The sequence below is a fragment of the Oncorhynchus masou genome, chromosome 5 (assembly GCF_036934945.1).
Source record: "Oncorhynchus masou masou isolate Uvic2021 chromosome 5, UVic_Omas_1.1, whole genome shotgun sequence".
NCBI lineage: Eukaryota > Metazoa > Chordata > Actinopteri > Salmoniformes > Salmonidae > Oncorhynchus > Oncorhynchus masou.
Genome location: NC_088216.1, coordinates 24,258,932 through 24,283,055, shown reverse-complemented (window position 1 = coordinate 24,283,055; position 24,124 = coordinate 24,258,932). Strand labels below are relative to the sequence as shown.

Genomic DNA, 24,124 nt, shown 5'->3' with positions numbered 1-24,124 from the left:
AAAAAGCAAGCGGCAAAATTGAGACCAAGGAGCTCTCCAAACAGGTCAGGGACAAAGTTGTGGAGAAGTACAGATCAGGGATGGGTTATAAACAAATATCTGAAACTTTGAACATCCCACAGAGCACCATTAAATCCATTGTTAAAAAATGGAAAGAATATGGCACCACAACAATCCTGCCAAGAGAGGGCCACCCACCAAAACTCATGGTCCAGGCAAGGAGGGCATTAATCAGAGAGGCAACAAAGATACCAAAGAAAACCCGGAAGGAGCTGTAAAAGCTTCACAGCAGAGATTGGAGTATCTGTCCATAGGACCACTTTAAGCCGTACACTCCACAGAGCTGGCCTTTATGGAAGAGTGGCCAGAAAAAAAAACATTGCTTAAAGAAAAAATAAGCAAACACGTTTGTTGTTCCCCAAAAGGCATGTGGGAGACTCCCCAAAAATATGGAAGAAGGTACTCTGGTCAGATGAGACTCGAATGTAGCTTTTTGGCCATCAAGGAAAACACTATGTCTGGTTCAAACCCAACACCTCTCATCACCCCGAGAACACCATTGTCACAAGAACTTTCAATCCCAATGATAAAAACTAACAATCAATAGCTTTGACCAATCCCAGAGGTTTGTAAGACCCTGGGTTTAATAATAATTAGGCAAAGACTCAGCTTATGCAAAAGGCTCGTACAGTTTATTCACGAGAATGTTCTGAAGTCCATAATACAAAGACATCCATTTTATAACTCACTCCCTACTTACGCACATACCTCCACACAAACAGTAGATATCCTAAGCACATACATACACACGAACAGTAGGTGAGTTGTATCCACCGTTTATCACTACCAAGCCGACAGTTCAATTCCCCCGAGATTAGAGGAACCTTGAAAGGACTCCTTGTCCTATTGTAAGTTTCTCAGAGTTCTAGCATGTTGAGGTCATACACAGTTGAATTGTTCTTGGTATCTTCTTAGTCACACACACACACATTTCTCTCCCTCCCATGTCTCTACCAAACCTTATTGGACTTATGTTTAGTACTTTAATTATTCATTATACATGCTACATAAACTAATAATCACTAATAGTTACATTTCAGGGTGGAATTCTTTAATCATTACCTTTAAGCATATAAATTCCCTTATCAACGATCCCCACAGTGAAGGATGGTGGTGGCAGGATAATGCAGTGGGGATGTTATTCCATCGGCAGGGACTGGGAAACTGGTCGGAATTGAAGGAATGATGGATGGCGCTAAATACAGGGAAATTCTTGATGGAAACCTGTTTCAGTCTTCCAGAGATTTGAGACTGGGACAGAGGTTCACCTTCCAGCAGGACAATTACCCGAAGCATACTTCTAAAGCAACACTTGAGTGGTTTAAAAGGAAACGTTTAAATGCCATGTAAGGGAATTCCCCCCTGAAATGGACAAAAATGAATGGGAAACCATTGGCATAGTACAAACCATGTACACGATGGACAATACCACCCAAATCGGCGTTGATTCATGCAAAATGTTTTGCAAATGCCATATGGCAATTGCCAGTTGTAACACTTCAAAAATCCAACAGGTGGCGTGTGCGCTCCACCTTGGTTTTTCATATAGGAAGTGGACCCCAAGTCAACATCCAAAAGCCAAATTTTGAAAAAATGCATTTTTTGTCAAAAACTTATCACCCCTTAAAAAAGTGCTTTCTGGACCATTTTTCGAAATTCTTTAGAATTTTGTGTCAATTACACACATATAAGAACTGTATCAACATACTTTAGTCATATTTTATTATCATATATATTTATTTTTTTAACTTGTGCATTAGGCATATGTTTTCTCCATTTGGAACATGATTTCATAGGAAGTCAAAAGTCAAAAATTGCAAAATTTCATAAAAAACTTCACACACCCCTAAAAAAGTGCTTTCTGGACCGTTTTTCGAAATTCTTTCGAATTTTGTGTCAATTACACACGTATAAGAACTGTACCAACATACTTTAGTCATATTTTATTATCATAATTTTTTTGTTGTTTTTACTTGTGCATTAGGCACATGTTTTCTCCATTTGGAATATGATTTCATAGGAAGTCAAAAGTCAAAAATAGCTAAATTTTATAAGAAACTTCGCACACCCTTAAAAAGTGGCATATGTTTTGTGGGGGCCAAATGTCATAAGAAATTTGACATGCTCAAAAATCCTGCAGAAATGCAAAATTGACTGGCCTGATGAACTCGGGATGGCCGGGCAGTGATTGTTGTTCCTTTCCATCACTCGTGGTGTTGATTTCATCATGTCCATTTGCTTATGTTTTCTCACTTTTGCAAAGTCACTGTGCATTTGCAATATGGTTAACTGGGCATTCACCATCACGAATTTGTCATGCTATAAAAATCATGCAGGAATGCCAAATTGACTGGCCCGATGAACTCGGGATGGCTGGGCAGTGATTCTGGTACCTCTCCATCGCTCATTAGGGTTGATTTCAGAATTTCCATTTGTTTATGTTTTCTCACTCTTGCAAAGTCACTGTGCATTTGCAATATGGTTAACTGGGCATTCACCATTACGAATTTGTCATTCTATAAAAATCGTGCAGGAATGCCAAATTGACTGGCCCGATGAACTCGGGATGGCTGGGCAGTGATTCTGGTACCTCTCCATCGCTCGTTTGGGTTGATTTCAGAATGTCACTTTTGGTGATGGTACCTCACTGTTAAAACATATTGCAAATGTTTTCTCACTTTTGCAAAGTCACTGAAAATCGTGCAGGAATGCAAAATTGACTGGCCCGATGAACTCGGGATGGCTGGGCAGTGATTCTGGTACCTCTCCATCGCTCGTTAGGGTTGATTTCAGAATGTCCATTTGTTGATGTTTTCTCACTCTTGCAAAGTCACTGTGCATTTGCAATATGGTTAACTGGGCATTCACCATCACGAATTTGTCATTCTATAAAAATCGTGCAGGAATGCCAAATTGACTGGCCCGATGAACTCGGGATGGCTGGGCAGTGATTCTGGTACCTCTCCATCGCTCGTTAGGGTTGATTTCAGAATGTCACTTTTGGTGATGGTACCTCACCGTTTAAACATATTGCAAATGGAGTCACCAGCAAGTCACCGTCCATCAGTCAATTTTATATCATTCTGACACCAAACTGATACAAACTGACACCAAACCCACTTTTCCCAACTCGTTTAGTAGCCAAGTATCACATACTTCAGAGCTGGCCCAAAATTCACAACGCCTTCGGGTCAAACCATAAAAAAAAACATAAAACACGTAGTTACGTTCTAGCTGCGGGTCCATTTCTTGTGTTATGTGTAGGCCTAGCTGAGGCGACCCCGAATCCAAAGTTTCGGCTTGATAGGTCATTTGGTGTCCGAGTAAAACCCTAATTGGTGCTGAAAATCCACTTTTTTCAATTACTTGCTACGGGGTCCTTGAATGAGCTATCGGACAGAAAAGTTGGGTTCTGTCTCTATGGGCCGAGACGGTCACAATGCACCTAGTCTTGTGACTCTGGGACATTTCTAAATGTCGCCATTTTCGTAATGGTCAAAATGAATTGAAGTCATTGCAAATGTACGACGCTGTTTCTCGGTCCGAGAACATTCTAGAGCCACCTAACTCACCATGCACTATCGACCTGAGGTCTAGAACAGGATTCTAAAGTTTTGGAACTCTAGGTCTGACGGTTCTTTTTTAGCTCGAACAAAGCTAACTATTGGAGGCACTGTCAGTCTCTACGCACCCCAATACGTCCCTCCATCCAAGTTGTGTATCTGTGTGATTTAGTTTTCCTTTGAATTTTTATGGGAAAAATGACTGATTTACAGTTCATGGGGGTTGCCTAATCACACATATGAAGTTTTGGACAGATCTGATTTTTTTAACCCTTCCAAACATCCCCTGAGACACCAATTATGGCACTTCCGGTTGGCACAGGAAGCTATAAGTCAACACATATCCTCATTGGGGTATTCTATTACGGAATCCTGAGTTTTAAGTCTTTACCTTAAAAACTGACTGATTTACACAGGGTTGAATGCAGAGTCATTTTCACCTTTGCTGGTGATGTACATCCAAATACCTTTTGGGTGAATTTAACCACTTCCGGTTGCTCCAGGAAGCTTAGAATCGACACAGGTAGACCTCATAGTGGTCTGATGGACTGTCATAGAAGACAGGTTCATAAGGCATTCATAACCCACATAGGCTTCAGGTTGAATTTAGAGGTGAAGGCAATGTATTCCTATGGGGAGAGAAGTCAATGCAAACTGTTTGATGTAAACACCTTCTTTTAACTGTGAAGGGTTAATGCCACACTGTCAAGGTTAGGCTTGCACAGATCGGGAGGACCTTAGGAACATTCCTGTGTTTGAATTGTCCTTCTAAACCTAACGGTTCCGCCGCTGTCACCCAAAATCAAATGACGTTGTGGTGCAGGCTTCATTTTGGGCCTACTTTTCTCATGGTCGCTGCGCTTAGACCGAGCGAGCTACGGTCAAGCGGGATATCTCGTTGAACTCGGCACGGCCTTGGGATTATGTTTATGCCATTGCCTGCTCTCTGTGTCTTTAAACACCGCGCTTTGTCACTCCATCCTTGCTGTGTGTGTGTGTGAGAACTTTTCATTGACATCTGTTGGGAGAAATGACTGATTTTACAGTTCAAGAGGGTTGCCTAATCACACATATGAAGTTTTGAAAAGATCTGACCTTTTTAACCCTTGGATACAGCCACTATGACACCATTTAAGGCACTTCCTGTTGGCACAGGAAGCTATAAATAAACTCATATCCTCATTGGGGTATGCCTTTACAGAATCCTGAGTTTTAAGTCTTTACGTTAAGAACTGAGTTATTTACGGAGGGTTTAGTGAGTGTGTGTTATTTCAGAAAATCATAGAAAATCACAGAAATCTCGCAGAGCTCCGCAGCACACTTTAAAAATATTCGTATGAACACCCTGCAACTGGATCTGTAACTGTTGAAAAAAACCCACCTATATTTGAACATCAAAAATCTGTCATTGTACGATTTCTCTTAAATGACGATAGATAAATGGCTGATTTTTTTGTTATTGACACCGGAGGCTCCTTGACTTTGACGTGAAGTGAAAAAATAATTTCTCTATTTTCATTTTGGACCTTTAATCCCAGAAAAATGGCCATAACTCAAAAACCGTTGAGGCCTAGACGCCATCTTGTTTGGGGCCAACTGCCCATTATGCCAAACCTATGCTCACCAAGTTTCGGCTTCTAAATATTTTCAGTTTTCGAGATAAGGCCCGTCGTGATTCGTGATGTTTTGTCAAATTGCAGTATCATTGCTTATGCCCTCTTGTGGGATTTTCCGGGATAGCGGAAAAATGACCAACATTTGATTATTTCATAAAACGAAAACCGAATGTCCGACAAAGTTCATTTGATGACTTCCCGGTAGGTCTGGCCCTGCCGCTCGGCCCGACGCCATCCCCGAATTTAACAAATGTTTTCGGACGTCTAGTAAGGGACGGTACATTTGCAATATGGACTTTTTCACTAACCATACAGAAAATGTCGAAATGTTCCCTTATTAAGGTATGAAATGGCCTAGTCAAAGCCCAGACCTCAATCCAATAGAGAATCTGTGGTATGACTTAAAGATAGCTGAACATCAGCAGGAAAAGATTGCTGTACACCAGCAGGAACCCATTCAATTTGAAGAAGCTGGAGCAGTTTTGCCTTGAAGAATGGGCAAAAACCCCAGTGGCTATGTGCCAAGCTTATAGAGAATTCCTCATCAATCCATGGATCCTTAACAGATCTAACAGTCAGTTTCTTAATAGGTGCATTTTTATCAATAATTAGAAGAAGCAATTTCATAAATTCATCACATTTTAAACCCAGTTTTTGGAACTTTGGCTTTCCTGGCTATAGCCACTATATTGCTTCCTGTTGAGCGGACATTTTCATGAAAACCAGTCAATATTCAGGTCTCCAAGGAAGTATATCTCTATGTTTACATCACATACACTATCAGGCATTTCACACAAATTATTTAGAAACTAAGTGTTAGCAATTGGTGGCCTATAGCAACAACCCAAAATAATAAACTTTAGATGTGGCAGGTGAACCTGCAATCACAGCACTTCAGTGACACTTGACATGATATCGTCTTGACATGAGATCTTCTCTAAGCATTACAGGGATATGGCTTTGAATATATATATATATATATATATATATATATATATATATATATATATATATATATATGTGTGTAGAGAGAGAGAGAGAGTAGAAGTTGGAAGTTTACATACACCTTAGCCAAATACATTTAATAAACTCACTTTTTCACAATTCCTGACATTTAATCTTAGTAAAACCTTCCTGTCTTAGGTCACTTAGGATCACCACTTTATTTTAAGAATGTGAAATGTCAGAATAATTGTAGAAATAATTACTTATTTCAGCTTTTATTTCCTTCATCGCATTCCCAGTGAGTCAGAAGTTTACATACTGTCAGGCATATGTCTATAGGTGGCAGGGAAGTCAGGCGCAGGAGAGTCAAACGGAGTGTAAAATGGAGTCTTTTAATAAAGTCCAAGTAACATGCTCCATAACTCTAAATAGACAAATGAATAATAAATAAATGGAATTCTGATAACATGGAAGGATCTAACACTTCCTCCACCGGAACCCAGCATCTCTCCTCCGGCCTGTAACCCTCCCAGTCCACGAGGTACTGAAGGCCCCTCGCCCGACGTCTCGACTCCAAAATGGATCGAACAGAGTACGCCGGAACCCCCTCGATGTCTAGAGGAGGAGGAGGAACATCCCGCACTTCAGCCTCCTGGAGCGGGCCAGCCACCACCGGCCTGAGGAGAGACACATGGAACGAGGGGTTAATACGGTAATTAGTGGGCAGTTGTAACCTATAACATACCTCGTTCACTCTCCTCAGGACTTTAAATGGCCCCACAAACCGCGGACCCAGCTTCCGGCAGAGCAGGCGGAGGGGCAGGTTTCGGGTCGAGAGCCAGACCCTGTCCCCTGGTGCGAACACTGGGGCCTCACTGCGGTGACGGTTTGCGCCAATTTTCTGGCACCTTATGGCACGCTGAAGGTGGACGTGGGCTGCCTCCCAGGTTTCCTCAGCGCGCCGAAACCAATTGTCCACCGCAGGGGCCTCGGTCTGGCTCTGATGCCAAGGAGCCAGAACCGGCTGATACCCTAATACACATTGAAAAGGAGTAAGGTTAGTGGAGGAGTGACGTAGCGAGTTCTGAGCCATCTCTGCCCAGGGCACGAACTTCGCACACTCCCCTCTGTGTCATACTGCCGAGTCAATGCGTCTGCCTTAATGTTCTGGGAGCCTGGTCTGTAAGAAAGAGTAAACACAAAACGAGTGAAAAACATGGCCCACCTTGCCTGGCGAGGATTCAATCTCTTCGCCTGCCGGATGTACTCCAGATTGCGGTGGTCATTCCAGATGAGAAAAGGGTGTTTAGCCCCCTCAAGCCAATGCCTCCACAGCTTCAAGGCTTCTACGACAGCTAACAGCTCTCGGTTCCCCACATCATTGTTTCGCTCCGCCGGGCTGAGCTTCTTCGAAAAGAAAGCACAGGGGCGAAGCTTCAGTGGCGTACCCGTATGCTGAGTGAGCACTGCTCCTATCCCAGCTTCGGATGCGTCCACCTCCACTATGAATGGCAAAGAGGGATCCGGATGAGCCAACACAGGCACCGAGGTAAACAGAGTCTTCAGGTGCCCAAAAGCCCTGTTCGCCTCAGCCGACCACTGCAAGCGCACCGGGCCCCCCTTTAGCAGTGAGGTAATGGGAGCAGCCACCTGACCAAAACCCCGGATAAACCTCCGGTAGTAATTGGCAAACCCCCAAAAACGCTGCAACTCCTTTACCGTGGTTGGAGTCGGCCAATTACGCACAGCTGTAATGCGGTCGCTCTCCATCTCCACTCCTGAAGTGGAAATCCGATGCCCTAGGAAGGAGATGGATTGTTGGAAGAACAAACATTTCTCAGCCTTGACATATAGATCATGCTCCAACAGGCGACCAAGCACCCTGCGCACCAGGGACACATGCTCGGCGCGTGTAGCAGAGTATATCAGAATATCATCGATATACACACTACACCCTGCCCGTGCAGGTCCCTGAAGATCTCATCTACAAATGATTGGAAAACTGATGGAGCATTCATCAACCCATATGGCATAACAAGGTACTCATAATGACCTGAGGTGGTGCTAAAATGCCGTCTTCCACTCATCACCCTTCCGAATACGCACCAGATTGTACTCACTCCTGAGATCCAATTTTGTGAAAAAACGTGCCCCGTGCATTAACTCAATAACCGTATTGATCAGAGGTAGCGGGTAACTATATTTCACTGTGATTTTATTAAGACCTCGATAATCAATGCACGGGCGTAAACCGCCATCCTTTTTTTTCACAAAAAAGAAACTCGAAGAGACGCGTGAAATGGATGGCTGAATGAACCCCTGATGCAGGGATTCAAAGACATATGTCTCCATAGCCTCCGTCTCCGCTTGCGACAGGGGATACACGTGACTCTTGGGATATGCAGCGTCTACCAGGAGAGCTATCGCACAATCCCCCCGTCGATGGGGTGGTAATTGAGTCGCCTTCTTTTTACAGAAGGCGAGAGCCAAATCGGCATATTCGGGGGGAATGCGCACGGTGGAGACCTGGTCTGGACTTTCCACCGTAGTAGCACCAACGGAAACCCCTAAACACCTACCTGAGCATTCTCGCGACCACCCCGTGAGAGCCCTCTGTGGCCAAGAAACAGTGGGGTTATGGCAAGCTAACCAGGGTAGGCCTAGCACCACAGAATATGCAGGAGAATCAATAAGGAAAAGACTAATCTTCTCCTTGTGACCCTCCTGCGTTGTCATACACAAAGGTGCGGTTACCTCCCTGATAAACCCTGACCCTAATGGTCGACTATCTAAGGCAGGGGTGTCAAAGTCAAATGGACGGAGGGCCAAATAAAAAATTTAGCTACAAGCCGAGGGCCGGACTGTTCGAATGTTCATTGAAAAATTTTTAAATGACGCATATAGTCTAGTGAACCTAATTGAACCTACTGAAAACCTAACAAATATATTCCAATATGATCAGATAAATAAAGCAATATTTTCTTATGGCTCTGTCAGTAATCTTTAATTTTCAACAGACACAAAAGACAAATTTCCTTTATATAAAAATCCCCATAACATGAACATTAAATGAAAGAAACCGGTATTCAAGGCACCATCAGTAGCCTATATTTTCTATTTTAGCAAAAGTGGGCTAAATTTACTTCAAAGAAAAAAACAATAATAGCAATTTTCTATCATCCACTCAACTGAAATATTTTTAAAATATAATTGGATTGAAATACAATAAAAAAACATTTCGTCTCGGAGTTGTGTTGTGTCTTTCCCTTTGCTGTCCAAGAACAGACAAATCTCCTCACGAAGCTCGAAACATCTTTGAAGCACCTTTCCCTGGCTTAGCCATCGCACCTCTGTGTGATAAGGCAAATCACCATGCTCCGTTTCTAACTCCGTCAGAAATGCCTTGAACTGGCGGTGATTCAAACCTTTGGCTCTGATAAAGTTAACTGTGCGCGTGATGATGCTCATTACATGCTCCATTTTCAAGGCTTTACCGCACAACGCTTCCTGGTGTATGATACAATGATAAGCTGTCAGCTCACCTGTCGCGTTTTCCTCTTGCATCTTTTCCCGTATCTTCGCCACCAGTCCGCTCCTGTGTCCACACATCGCAGGTGCTCCGTCGGTTGTCAAACCCACGAGTTTTTCCCAAGGCAGCTCCATCTCATTTACACATCTTGACACCTCTTCATACAAATCATGCCCCGTAGTTGTGCCATGCATAGGACGTAAAGCCAAAAACTCCTCTGTCACGCTTAGGCTGGAGTCCACTCCGCGGATGAAAATTGACAACTGGGCAATGTCAGAAATGTCGGTGCTCTCATCCACAGCCAAGGAATATGCAATGAAATCTTTTCCCTTTTTCACAAGCTGCTCTTTTAGATTGATGGACAACTGGTCTACTCTCTCGGCAATGGTGTTTCTGCTCAGACTCACATTTAAAAAGAGTTGCCTTTTTCTGGGCAAACTTCGTCACAAACTTTAATCATGCAGTTTTTGATGAAATCCCCCTCCGTAAATGGCCGGGCTGATTTAGCGATCTCTTCTGCCAAAATAAAACTGGCCTTGACAGCAGCCTGGCCTTGTGATTTGGCTTTTTTGAACAGAGCCTGTCGAGATTTGAGGCCTCGTTTTAATTCCTCTGCCTTTTGTAGCCTTTGTTCCATGTCCATATTCTTGTTTTTGTCCGCGTGTTTCGTTTCATAATGTCGTCTCAGATTATACTCTTTCAGTACCGCCACACTTTCTCCACACAGAAGACACACAGGTTTTCCAGCTACCTCCGTGAACATATACTCCGACTCCCACCTTGTTTGAAACCCCGGTTCTCAGTGTCCACCTTCCGTTTTGCCATTTTTGATGGGTATCTGAAAGTTAATTTTACTGTGATGCTGACGACTGCTGTGCCAATAAATATTGAAATGAAGCAGCCTACTGCTCGGTGCGTCACCGTTGCATTGTGGGAAATGTAGTATTGGTGCGTGTAAAAGATCTGCGGGCTGCCGGCTTGCTGCGGTCTGCGGGCCGGTTCTAATAATAAATCAAGATCATCCCAGGGGCCGTAAAAAACCTTCTCGCGGGCCGGATGTGGCCCGCGGGCCTTGACTCTGACATATGTGATCTAAGGCATTAATAAGGAAAGGTATATCCACAGGAACAATAGGGATTCCTAAACTATGAGCTAAATTTTTATTAATGAAATTCCCAGCTGCACCTGAATCTACTAGCGCCTTATACTGGGAATGCAGGGAAAAATCAGGAAAAGAGACCGAGACAAACATTAGTGCAACAGAGGGCTCTGGATGAGAATGGTGCCTACTCACCTGGGGTGATGCCAGAATGCCCTTCCTGCCTTCTCTATTCCCAGAGGAACCAACCAGGCATCGACCAGCAGTGTGCCCTCTGCGACCATGAATGGTGCTCGAGCGGGAACCCACTCCGGTCTCCCTGCGCACCATCCCTCCCAATTCCATAGGTTCGGGAGAGAGGGTGCGGGAGGATGGCACAACCAGACCCCGATCTTGACGTCCACAAGTAGCCAGCATGTTGTCCAGCTTGATGGACATGTCCACCAGCTGGTCGAAGGTGAGGGTGGTGTCTCTACAGGCCAGCTCCCGACGGACGTCCTCGCGTAGACTACAACGGTAGTGGTCGATCAGGGCCCTGTCGCTCCATCCAGCGCCGGCAGCCAAGGTCCTAAACTCCAAAGCAAACTCCTGTGCATGAACTCCTGTGCATGAAAAATGGATCAATGATGGCTAGAAGACCGGTGACGTCGAACGCCGAGCACCACCCGAACAAGGAGAGGCAACGACTTCGGCAGAAGTCGTGACACATACACTCACTTAGTATTTGGTTGCATTGCCTTTAAAATGCTTAACTTGGGTCAAATGTTTTGGGTAGCCACAATACGTTGGGTGAATTTTGGCCCATTCCTCATGGCAGAGCTGGTGTAACAGAGTAATTTTTGTAGACCTCCTTGCTCGCACAAGCTTTTTCAGTTCTGCACACAAATCTTCTATAGGATTGCGGTGAGGGCTTTGTGATGGCCACTCCAATACCTTGACTTTGTTGTCCTTAAGCCATTTTGCTACAACTTTGGATGTATGCTTGGGGTAATTGTCCATTTGGAAGACCCATTTGCGACCAAGCTTTAACTTCTTGACTGACGTCTTTAGATGTTGTTTCTATATATCCACATAATATTCTTTCCTCATGATGCCATCCATTTTGTGAAGTGCACCAGTCCCTCCTGCAGCAAAGCACCCCCACAACATGATTCTGCCACCCCCGTGCTCCACGGTTGGGATGGTGTTCTTTGGCTTGCAAGCCTCCCCCTTTTCCCTCCAAACATAACAATGGTCATTATGGCCAAACAGTTTCATTAGAACAGAGGACATTTCTCCAAAAAGTCCCCATGTGCAGTTGCAAACCGTAGTCCATTTTTTTATGGTGGTTTTGGAGCAGTGGCTTCTTCCTTGCTGAGCGGCCTTTCAGGTTATGTCGATATAGGACTAGTTTTACTGTGGATATTGATACTTTTGTACCTGTTTCTTACAGCATCTTCACAAGGTCCTTTGCTGTTGTTCTGGGATTGATTTTCACTTTTCGCACCAAAGTACGTCCATCTCTAGGAGACAGAACGCCTCTCCTTCATGAGTGGTATGACGGCTGCACGTTCCCATGCTGTTTATACTTGCGTACTATTGTTTGTACAGATGAATGTGGTACCTTCAGGCGTTTGGAAATTGCTTCCAAGGATGAACCAGACTTGTGGAGGTCTACAATTTGTTTTCTGAGGTCTTGGCTGATTCCTTTTGATTTTCCCAGGATGTCAAGCAAAGAGGCACTGAGTTTGAAGGTAGGCCTTGAAATACATCCACAGGTACACCTCCAACTGACTCAAATTATGTCAATTAGCCTATGCCAAGCTTCTAAAGCCATGACATAATTTTCTGGAATGTTCCAAGCTGTTTAAAGGCACAGTCAACTAAGTGTATGTAAACGTTTGACCCACTGGAAGTGTAATACAGTGAATTATAAGTGAAATAATCTGTCTGTAAACAGTTGTTGGAAAAATTACTTGTGTCATGCATGAAGTAGATGTTAACAAACTATAGTTTTGGCAAGTCAGTTAGGACAAGACATTTGTGAAGTATATGCAAACTTCCAACTTCAACTGTATATATCAGCTACCCAAAATATATATAAAACAACACCTCCCCCATAAGCATTTCTGTCTATTCTATAGATGTTATATCCTTGTATTGCTATTGCTGTATCATCAAAATACTTATTTAAGTGAGTTTCAGAAATGGCTAATATATGAATGTTATCTGATGTTATCAAGTGATTGATTTCATTAACATTATTTCAAAGGCCACCTATATTAATATGGGATATTTTCAGCCCTTTCATGTGTAGCTTCTCAGAGAAAGACATAACATGGAGAATAACAAACAAAGCAAGAGAACAAAAAAGAAAACATTCATCAGTCCATTAACCAGTTGGTGTGTGTAAGTGTGTGTGTGTGTGCTGCGGGGTTGAAGCTATGAACCCATAGGCTTGGCTCTCTCATCCCTTCTAGGCTTTTGGGTCCGGGTTAAGCTCAACACAGGGACACATCTGTGTGTGCGTGAATGCATGCTCACAGTTATGTACACTGTTAGAAGAGACAGGGTGATCCAATAGAGAGGAATGAAAGGAGTAATCCAGGAATGTCTATACTCGGGCATGATTATACTGCATATTATACTGCATATTTACTGGTGCTACACCATCATAACCCTATAGAATGCACTATCTCCTCCATTCCTTACTGTGACACAGAGACAGGGAATGAGCTGTGATTCATTTAGAGCCAAGACTTTGAAACACAGTAATCTAATCAGACTTTAATTAGAATAGCTGAGCATATAAAGTGCAAGTAGTTAGTGTAACGATCCCTGTATGTTGCCAATTCAGGAATATGAGTAGCATCCGTGATCAAATCAAGTTTATAGAAAACCCATTCAACTCACCACTCATAACAATGGTAACAAAGATAAGAAGCAAAGCTGCTTCAACAATTTCATTATAATTGAATAGAAGGGAGTATAATCTGTTTAAGTAGAATACGGTGGTTCCCCTCGGGCCATACATCATCTGTATTCTGCACCTTGCCCACCGCAGGTCCCTATTCATCCCGTCTGACAGGTAGAGAGGTAGTGGAGGTAGAGAGGTGAGGCTCTCAGTTAGCTGACAGTGATGGATGTCTGTAGGCTCAGCTACCCAACGCAGCCCTTCCTTTTACTCAATACATTTCAAGCTTAATTGCCTCCACCATATACATTCCTCCTACAGAGAACCATCGCCTTATGGTGTTGGCCCTAGACTGTAGCACTCAATACTTCAATAGGATACGTGCTAATTAACACTATTTCAAGTTTAGGAGTCAGAACCCCGAATCCATCACCAGATGGCCACAGTTGGCCTGCGGACAGGGGGAACCGTAAGAACAGTGCCCTGCCGTTCTCTTTATTGTCTTAGATAAAGAATAGAGTAGCATGGGTTCAAACTACAGTATAAACTGTAAAAGTCAAGGTTCAGCTTCATCTAGGCTGTAAACCAACAATGAACTATTTACTGTCTTTAATGTAACAATAAAGAATATATGCCGTTCTTATAAAAAGAAGAAGCGATGCAGTCAGTCTCTCTTCAGCTCATCTTTATAACCATTGAATCCAAAGCAACTTACAACAGTGAGTGAATGCATAAACCTTAGGGCAGTGTCAAATCAAATCAAATCAAATCAAATTTTATTTGTCACATACACATGGTTAGTAGATGTTAATGCGAGTGTAGCGAAATGCTTGTGCTTCTAGTTCCGACAATGCAGTAATAACCAACAAGTAATCTAACTAACAATTCCTAAACTACTGTCTTATACACAGTGTAAGGGGATAAAGAATATGTACATAAGGATATATGAATGAGTGATGGTACAGAGCAGCATAGGCAAGATACAGTAGATGGTATCGAGTACAGTATATACATATGAGATGAGTATGTAAACAAAGTGGCATAGTTAAAGTGGCTAGTGATACATGTATTACATAAGGATGCAGTCGATGATATAGAGTACAGTATATACGTATGCATATGAGATGAATAATGTAGGGTAAGTAACATTATATAAGGTAGCATTGTTTAAAGTGGCTAGTGATATATTTACATCATTTCCCATCAATTCCCATTATTAAAGTGGCTGGTGTTGAGTCAGTGTCAGGGTGTTGGCAGCAGCCACTCAATGTTAGTGGTGGCTGTTTAACAGTCTGATGGCCTTGAGATAGAAGCTGTTTTTCAGTCTCTCGGTCCCAGCTTTGATGCACCTGTACTGACCTCGCCTTCTGGATGATAGCGGGGTGAACAGGCAGTGGCTCGGGTGGTTGATGTCCTTGATGATCTTTATGGCCTTCCTGTAACATCGGGTGGTGTAGGTGTCCTGGAGGGCAGGTAGTTTGCCCCAGGTGATGCATTGTGCAGACCTCACTACCCTCTGGAGAGCCTTACGGTTGAGGGCGGAGCAGTTGCCGTACCAGGCGGTGATACAGCCCGCCAGGATGCTCTCGATTGTGCATCTGTAGAAGTTTGTGAGTGCTTTTGGTGACAAGCCGAATTTCTTCAGCCTCCTGAGGTTGAAGAGGCGCTGCTGCGCCTTCTTCACGATGCTGTCTGTGTGAGTGGACCAATTCAGTTTGTCTGTGATGTGTATGCCGAGGAACTTAAAACTTGCTACTCTCTCCACTACTGTTCCATCGATGTGGAAAGTCCACAACCATCTCCTTAGTTTTGTTGACGTTGAGTGTGAGGTTATTTTCCTGACACCACACTCCGAGGGCCCTCACCTCCTCCCTGTAGGCCGTCTCGTCGTTGTTGGTAATCAAGCCTACCACTGTTGTGTCGTCCGCAAACATGATGATTGAGTTGGAGGTGTGCGTGGCCACGCAGTCGTGGGTGAACAGGGAGTACAGGAGAGGGCTCAGAACGCACCCTTGTGGGCCCCAGTGTTGAGGATCAGCGGGGAGGAGATGTTGTTACCTACCCTCACCACCTGGGGGGCGGCCCGTCAGGAAGTCCAGTACCCAGTTGCACAGGGCGGGGTCGAGACCCAGGGTCTCAAGCTTGATGACGAGCTTGGGGGGTACTATGGTGTTGAATGCCGAGCTGTAGTCGATGAACAGCATTCTCAAATAGGTATTCCTCTTGTCCAGAAGGGTTAGGGCAGTGTGCAGTGTGGTTGAGATTGCATCGTCTGTGGACCTATTTGGGCGGTAAGCAAATTGGAGTGGGTCTAGGGTGTCAGGTAGGGTGGAGGTGATATGGTCCTTGACTAGTCTCTCAAAGCACTTCATGATGACGGAAGTGAGTTCTACGGGGCGGTAGTCGTTTAGCTCAGTTACCTTAGCTTTCTTGGGAACAGGAACAATGGTGGCCCTCTTGAAGCATGTGGGAACAGCAGACTGGTATAGGGATTGATTGAATCTGTCCGTAAACACACCAGCCAGCTGGTCTGCGCATGCTCTGAGGGCGCGGCTGGGGATGCCGTCTGGGCCTGCAGCCTTGCGAGGGTTAACACGTTTAAATGTTTTACTCACCTCGGCTGCAGTGAAGGAGAGACCGCATGTTTCCGTTGCAGGCCGTGTCAGTGGCACTGTATTGTCCTCAAAGCGGGCAAAAAAGTTATCATGCAGCACTCACATGCGCTGCATGTGTCCCTCTCAGCTGTAGTGAGAAACAACTTTCCCTGTAATCCTCCCTATTGATAATGCTACTAAACTGACCCTCTCCCTCAGTAGCTAGTGATGTCCCTTCTTACTGATGTCATTAGGCTGACCTCTCACTCAGTTGCTAGTGAGGTCATAAGGCTGGGTACTGGGACCTCGGAAATTTCTGACTTTCAACACCGGGGCTGCAAGGTAGCCTAGTGGTTAGAGCGTTGGACTAGTAACCGAAAGGTTGCAAGTTCAAACCCCCCCGCTGACAAGGTACAAATCTGTCGTTCTGCCCCTGAACAGGCAGTTAACCCACTGTTCCTAGGTCGTCATTGAAAATAAGAAATTTGTTCTTAACTGACTTGCCTAGTAAAATAAAGGTAAAAAAAATAAATCAGTGCGTTCAAGGAACTCTGAAAAAAACGAGATCCGACTTGGATCCATCTTTCTAGAACTCCCACTTTCTGGCCTGAAGATCACGGACGTCATGATTTGACCTTGGTTTTTTCAGCGTTCCCAGTTGTCTTGAAAGCACCATTATTCAGTAGCTAGTGCTGTCCCTTCTTAATGATGGCACTGGGATGACCCCTCACTCAGTAGCCATGTCCACAACATTCTAATTATAGCACTGCCACTGAGCCCTGAATTAACAATGATGTAGCTTACTAATGATGATACTGTAGCTGACCCTCTCACTCAACAGTGATGTTCTGCTCTATCTACACTACAGAATGAATAATGTTCTGCTCTACAGTACGTCACTACACTGACCTATGAGTCATCACTGATGTTCCCCAGAAGGGAAATGTGTCATGTGGCAGGAGACCAGAACTAACCCATGGTCTGATGTCTCATCCTCCTAGTCATGGATGATGTACCCTGTCTGTTTGACACCACTCTCCAGCATCTAGAGCCGCTTTTCTTAAAGTAGGGGTCGCGACCCACGAGACCTGTTAATGGTGGATCGCGACGTGTCAGTGTACATTTATAATTGTTTGATTAATTACTCAAATTGATTTGGCCAAGTGTACGTGCGCTCTCTGTTCAATGCGCTTTCTGATTAATTTAAGCAGCGGCCTCTGCTCAGTTTGGCTGCTGCGCAAGTGTGAGAGGGAGATGCCCGTGTGCTTTGCGGTTTACCGGATCTTGTTTTCTGTAGTTTTCTTGAAGATCACTTCACGACACACAATGCAGCGCTGTGGTTCAGGCAGCTGATGATGCGCTGTCGTTGAGGCAGCAGATGACACGCTGTCAGCTACTGACTTGTCTTTTTTTTCTCAACTTTTTTTTTATTTTTTATTGTCAATCAATCTTTTTATTTTTTAATTTTTTATTAACAACAAATCAATACATAAAGCACATGAGGGAACACAAGCATACATAGATTACAAACAATGGACAATCGAGCTAGAGGGTACAATATCACATTACAATTACACAAGGACCTTAAGGGACATACATATACTTACAATTCTAACAGCTTTTTTTTTTAGTAGAGCATTTAACCGTCTTAAAATACAGTTCAATTTCTTTTTGTAGGGTACGAAAATGTGGTTTTCTGTTTGTAAATTTACATTTGTGTATATGAAATTTGGCCCAAAAAATTATGAAATTAATTACATAAAAATGTTTCAGCTAATTTCTATTGTATGTAAAGAATCTCTCCACAATAGTGTAAAATCTTCATAAATGTGTTCAAATATAAACCTACTGATGTCTCAGCTACTGACTTGTCATTCCCACTCGCCATCACTCACCACTGTCATCAAACAGACTCATGCTAGCCACAAGTTCTGACTGAGCTCAATTGTCATGAAACGCATATACAGCGATGAGTTTCTCTCTCTTTCATACAAACTTATAACAAGGAGCTCCCACAATGTGTTTTGTGTGTGGAAGTGCTTAGTAATGAGCTTCGCATAACGAACAAATTAACAAAACGACACGTCCTGACCAAACATCCACAACATGACGGTAAACCCAGGGAGTTCTTTCAGAACAGAGCAGAATGCTTCAGGAAACAGTGCAACCCTAAGTAACAGTACAGATGAAGATTCAAAATTATCAGGCCTACTGTACATTTAACTGTATAAATTATTGTTGAAACCTAGTCTAGGTTGGAACTGTCGCTGTTAAAATACAATAATACTTGTTATTCTTAACTGGAATAAACTGATTGAAGCAAGATGTTTTTTTGAGGCAAACACACTCACACAGTTTGGTCTCCTGGCTGGCTGAGAAAGTAGTAGATGTTCTAGTCCCGTTTGGCACAACATACCTATGCGAGTCAGGGTTCTCAACTCTTAAAATAAAACAAAAACAAAAAACAAGTAGAGAAACACACTCAATGCTGAGCATGACCTTAGGGTTGCACTGTCGAAAACTGAATCCAGAATAGAGACTTGTTGAAAACTTCAACCAGCCACACACCTCTCATTAGGACTGTGTGTGTGTGTGTTTTGTTTTCTGGTCTACATCTGTGTGATGTGATCAATCAGTTTATTCCAGTTCAGAATACAAATAATTGATTGTATTTTAACAGCAACTGTTCAGAATTTCTCATTTGGGTCCCAGGCTGAAAAAGTTGAACCACATGGAGCAGAGTGCCTAGTCCTACTCCCTGTATTGCACTGTATCGCAATGCTTGGAAAGTGTTACATGGAGGGAGGGAGGTAATCCTTTCCTCATTCATTGGAGAAGAGAGGTTTTGGCACAGGCACTGTGTAAGGTTCTGGGTGTAGCTGGTGCAGAGGAGTCAGGCGCAGGACAGCAGAGATGAGTAACACAATGAACTTTACTCAAAATATCCAAATACATGAAGTAATACCAAGCCCACAAACATCAAACCAAACTTACAATAAAACAATCGCTCACAAAAACCATGGAGAAAACAGAGGGTTAAATAATGAACATGTAATTGGGAAATTGAAACCAGGCGTGTAAAACAAAGACAAAACAAATGGAAAATGAAAAGTGGATCGGCAATGGCTAGAAGGCCGGTGACGTCGAACACCGCCCGAACAAGAAGAGGGACCGACTTCGGCGGAAGTCATGACACACTGTAAAGAAGCCCGACACTGTTTTTAATAATTGGATCTTGTTTTTAGCCTTTGATGACACCGTTTCAAATCTGAAATATCTAATAAGTCAGGCATTCTGTTTAAAGCTGTTGCCCACCGCAGGTTCATCCTGTCTGACAGGTAAAAAGGTAGAGGAGGTGAGGCTCTCAGTTAGCTGACAGTAATGGATGTCTGTAGGCTCTGTGATGCTGTGATACTGGGTTAACGGTATCGAAAATGTATACACTCACTATTGTAAGTCGCTCTGGATAAGAGCTTCTGCTAAATGACAAAAAAAATAAGGAAATACATGTAAACTTAGATTGGACCATTTGCTGAATAGCCTAGTGGTTAGTGCGTTGGACTAGTAACCGAAAGGTTGCAAGATCGAATCCCTGAGCTGACAAGGTAAAAAAATCAATCGTTTTGCCACTGACCCACTGTTTCTAGGCCGTTATTGAAAATAAGAATTTGTTCTTAACTGACTTGCCTAGTTAAATAAAAGGTTAAATACATTTTTAATAAGGCAGGGTTTTTAAATAATTAAATGTTTATGTCTTTAGGATGGATGACATTCAGCTGTGTAAGGAAATCACTCGCCTCAAGAAGGAGCTCCAGAAACTGGTGTCCGTACCAGGTATAATTCATGTTGACATTGTGTTGTTTTCTTCACTTTTGTTAGGGCAATGAGTATGAGAATAGTGTTTTCTAGACATACTGTAAAACTTGCCGTCAATGGCAGTAAAGATTGCCTCTGATTGGACAGACAATCTCTTCCTGACCTCTGTCCAACACCACACCCTCTACAGGTTCAAAGTACACAGAATCAAGTGTGCCATAAGCATAAACAATTCTTGACAAACGATGCCTATCTTTCATAGTCAGGTGGGATCATGTGGGGCCTTTCTCACGCAGGGTAAATTCATTTGTGCTTAATGAAACTGACATTCTCGTTGTATCCTTTGACATGTAAATTGTTGTGGATTTTCTGATTTCAGATTTTTCATGGGTTGTAAGTGCTGTAAAATAATTGGTAACACTTTACTGTAGGTGTTCTTATGCATGCATTCATAAAGCCTTATAACAGTTATATTAAGGCCAGAGGGGGTGTGATATATGGCCAATATACCATGGCTAAGGGCTGTTCTTATGCACGACGCAACATGTGGTATATTGGCCACATATCACAAAACCCAGAGGTTCCTTATTGCTATTATAAACTGGTAACCAACATAATTAGAGCAGTAAAAATACATGTTTTGTCATACCCATGGATTTCAGCCAATCATCATTCATGGCTCGAACCACCCAGTTTATTATGTCTGATATACCACGGCTTTCAGCCAATCATCAACCAGGGTCCAAACTACCCAGTTTATAAAACACATTATAACATTTGTAATAAGCTGTCATAACTAGGTTTAATGAATCATGATTCACTGCATAAGATGTTATAAAACCGGTTATAATTGGTTTTAAAAATGACTGTTCATCCTGTCATATATTGAGTTTGTTCTACCACTGATTTAACCCCTGTTGACAGTGTACATATTTTGGTAGATATTAGGGAAACATTGTTTAAAGAATGGTTTGAGTTTGTCACTTCTGTCATGATAATGTATACAGTATCTCTTCACAGGACTCTGTTATTATATACAAATTATACAGCTATTACATTTTGTGCATGGTGAAGGGACTACTGACCTCACTTAATAATTATTTGGTAAAACGTTACTGTAGGTGTCCTTATGCATGCATACACAAAGCCCTTGTAACTTTTGTCATAAGTTGTCAAAAGTTGTTGTAATTAGTTAAGAGTCACTGCATGAGATGTTATACAACTGATTATAATGGGTTCTGAAAATGACTGTTCATGCTGTTGTCATGTGCTCTGTCAACGGTTAATAACAACTACTATTTTACAGTCTGCATGACAACTTATGTCATATGTTATTACATGCTGCATAAGAGTCTGCATACCAGATGTTTGAACAGGATGTAATGTCATTTACTCATCTCTGTGTCACATTATTACACTGAACGGAATGATGGTTGTCATAACCATGTCATATGCCCATATAGAGTGTGCACAGACACCTTAGTAAAGTGACATTAATTTTAGGTTATATAAAAGTTCTGAATCTGCTTATACCATGTGATGAGTTGAGAGCATCACACAATGTTACCATTCAAAGGATCTCCAAGAAATATAGACAAATGGGAGCACAGATGTACTTAGGATTTTTTTTATAAAAAAATGACTCTTAACGTCAACAACTTGCCAAAAAAACACACTTTAAAATGAAACGGAAGCAAATATAATTTTAAAACAAAAATTAAAATTGCTAGGGTACATTTTTACATTTACATAATTTAGCAGATTCACAAAACCCTCTTAAGAAGAAATGTCTTCTTTACTGCCATTTTTCCTTATCTATAGACTTACGAAGAAAGTTAAGCAAAGTTCATATTCTTCAAAAAGGTTATTGGAAATGTTATTGCGTTATTTCTCATGTTTCTCCTTAAGCCAAAGGTTAAGAAGAAATTAGATTCTTGAACATAAAGCTCTTGGATTTGTTCTTGGAAATGTTCTTATTTCCCATACAGCTAAGCCCTTGTCTTAAACTCAGGGCAGTAAGAAAATAAGCTAATGATAGCAGTATTTATTATTTTAAACTCAAGAACAGTAATCTCAGTACGAAATATGCTAACATGATTGTTTGCTAGCTACAGGAGTAATTCCTTACTTTGCAGAACATCCCACAATATATTATTTCACATACTTTCACGTATCCAATGAAATGTTATTGAGAGTTCTTATGCCAGCGAGATCATACCCCAAGCAGAAGCCATGGATTACAGGCAACATTCGCACTGAGCTAAAGGGTAGAGCTGCCGCTTTCAAGGTGCGGGACTCTAACCCGGAAGCTTATAAGAAATCCTACTATGTCCTGTGAAGAACCATCAAACAGGCAAAGCGTCAATACAGGGCTAAGATTGAATCAAACTACACCAGCTCCGACGCTCGTCTTATGTGGCAGGGCTTGCAAACTATTTGATAGGAATTGTATGAATAATGACTAAACAATGTCTACATTTAAATAGAACTTTAACTAATTAAACTATAATCTGTTTTTATTATATCTGAATAATAATGTTAATTCATAAGGAAGAGATTATGTAGCATGAACAAGGAGTAATTAAACATAATAAACACCATTCCAACTTAGTTGGAGAGGTATGTGTTGTATGTGTTTGGAGTAAGCAGAGAGTGTCATTAACCTATGGTTGAACCGACTTAACATTAACTCTGGGGCGTTTAGATAAGGCAGCAAGAGTCAACCTAGGTTTTCCATTATCTGGAACTTTCTGCTAAATAGTGATAGATGATGGTGACACTTCAGAGGTTAATCTTGATATAGTGGGTGTCTGGAGTGCGCTAGTGGGTTGGAATAAACTTTTGAACCTGCTTTGTTTTGGTTCGAGAGGAGGAGATTCATTCTATAACCAATGACGTCATATTTTGTGTATAAACTGTTGTTCGTGGTTCAATGGGAGCGCTCTCACGACAATAAATGCTATTGGCTGATTCTGAGACTGGTCTCTGTCTATTTTATGCAAATAAGGCTCATACAAATTCTTAGAAACAGACAGAGTGAACAATAGACGCATATAGGAATTATTAAATTCTGTTGACACTATTACGGAATACAAAGGGAAGCACAGCTGCGAGCTGCCCAGTGACACGAGCCTACCAGATGAGCTAAATCACTTCTATGCTCGCTTTGAGGCAAGCAACACTGAGGCATGCATGAGAGCATCAGCTGTTTCGGATGACTGTGTGATTACGCTCTCCGTAGCCGACATGAGTAAGACCTTTAAACAGGTCAACATCCACAAGGCTGCGGGGCCAGACGGTTTACCAGGATGTGTGCTCCGGGCATGTGCTGACCAACTGGCAGGTGTCTTCACTGACATTTTCAACATGTCCCTGATTGAGTCTGTAAAACCAACATGTTTCAAGCAGACCACCATAGTCCCTGTGCCCAAGAACATAAAGGCAACCTGCTTATATGACTACAGACACGTAGCACTCACGTCCGTAGCCATGAAGTGCTTTGAAAGGTTGGTAATGGCTCACATCAACACCATTATCCCAGAAACCCTAGACCAACTCCAATTTCCATACCGCCCAAACAGATCCACAGATGATGCAATCTCTATTGCACTCCACACTGCCCTTTCCCACCTGGACAAAAGGAACACTTATGTGAGAATGCTATTCGTTGACGACAGCTCAGCGTTCAACACCATAGTACCCTCAAAGCTCATCACTAAGCTAAAGAGCCTGGGACTAAACACCTCCCTCTGCAACTGGATCCTGGACTTCCTGACGCCCCCAGGTGGTGAGGGTAGGTAGCAACACATCTGCCACGCTGATCCTCAACACTGGGGCTCCCCAGGAGCTCCCCTCCTGTACTCCCTGTTCACCCACGACTGCATGGCCAGGCACGACTCCAACACCATCATTAAGGTTGCAGACGACACAACAGTGGTAGGCCTGATCACCGACAACGACAAGACAGCCTATAGGGAGGAAGTCAGAGACCTGGCCGGGTGGTGCCAGA

At 42.7% G+C, this 24,124-nt stretch overlaps 1 pseudogene; it reads left to right on the top strand.

Moving 5' to 3' along the window:
* LOC135528526 (bMERB domain-containing protein 1-like) overlaps positions 1–24,124 on the top strand; it is a 56,116-nt pseudogene that overhangs the window by 10,435 nt on the left and 21,557 nt on the right.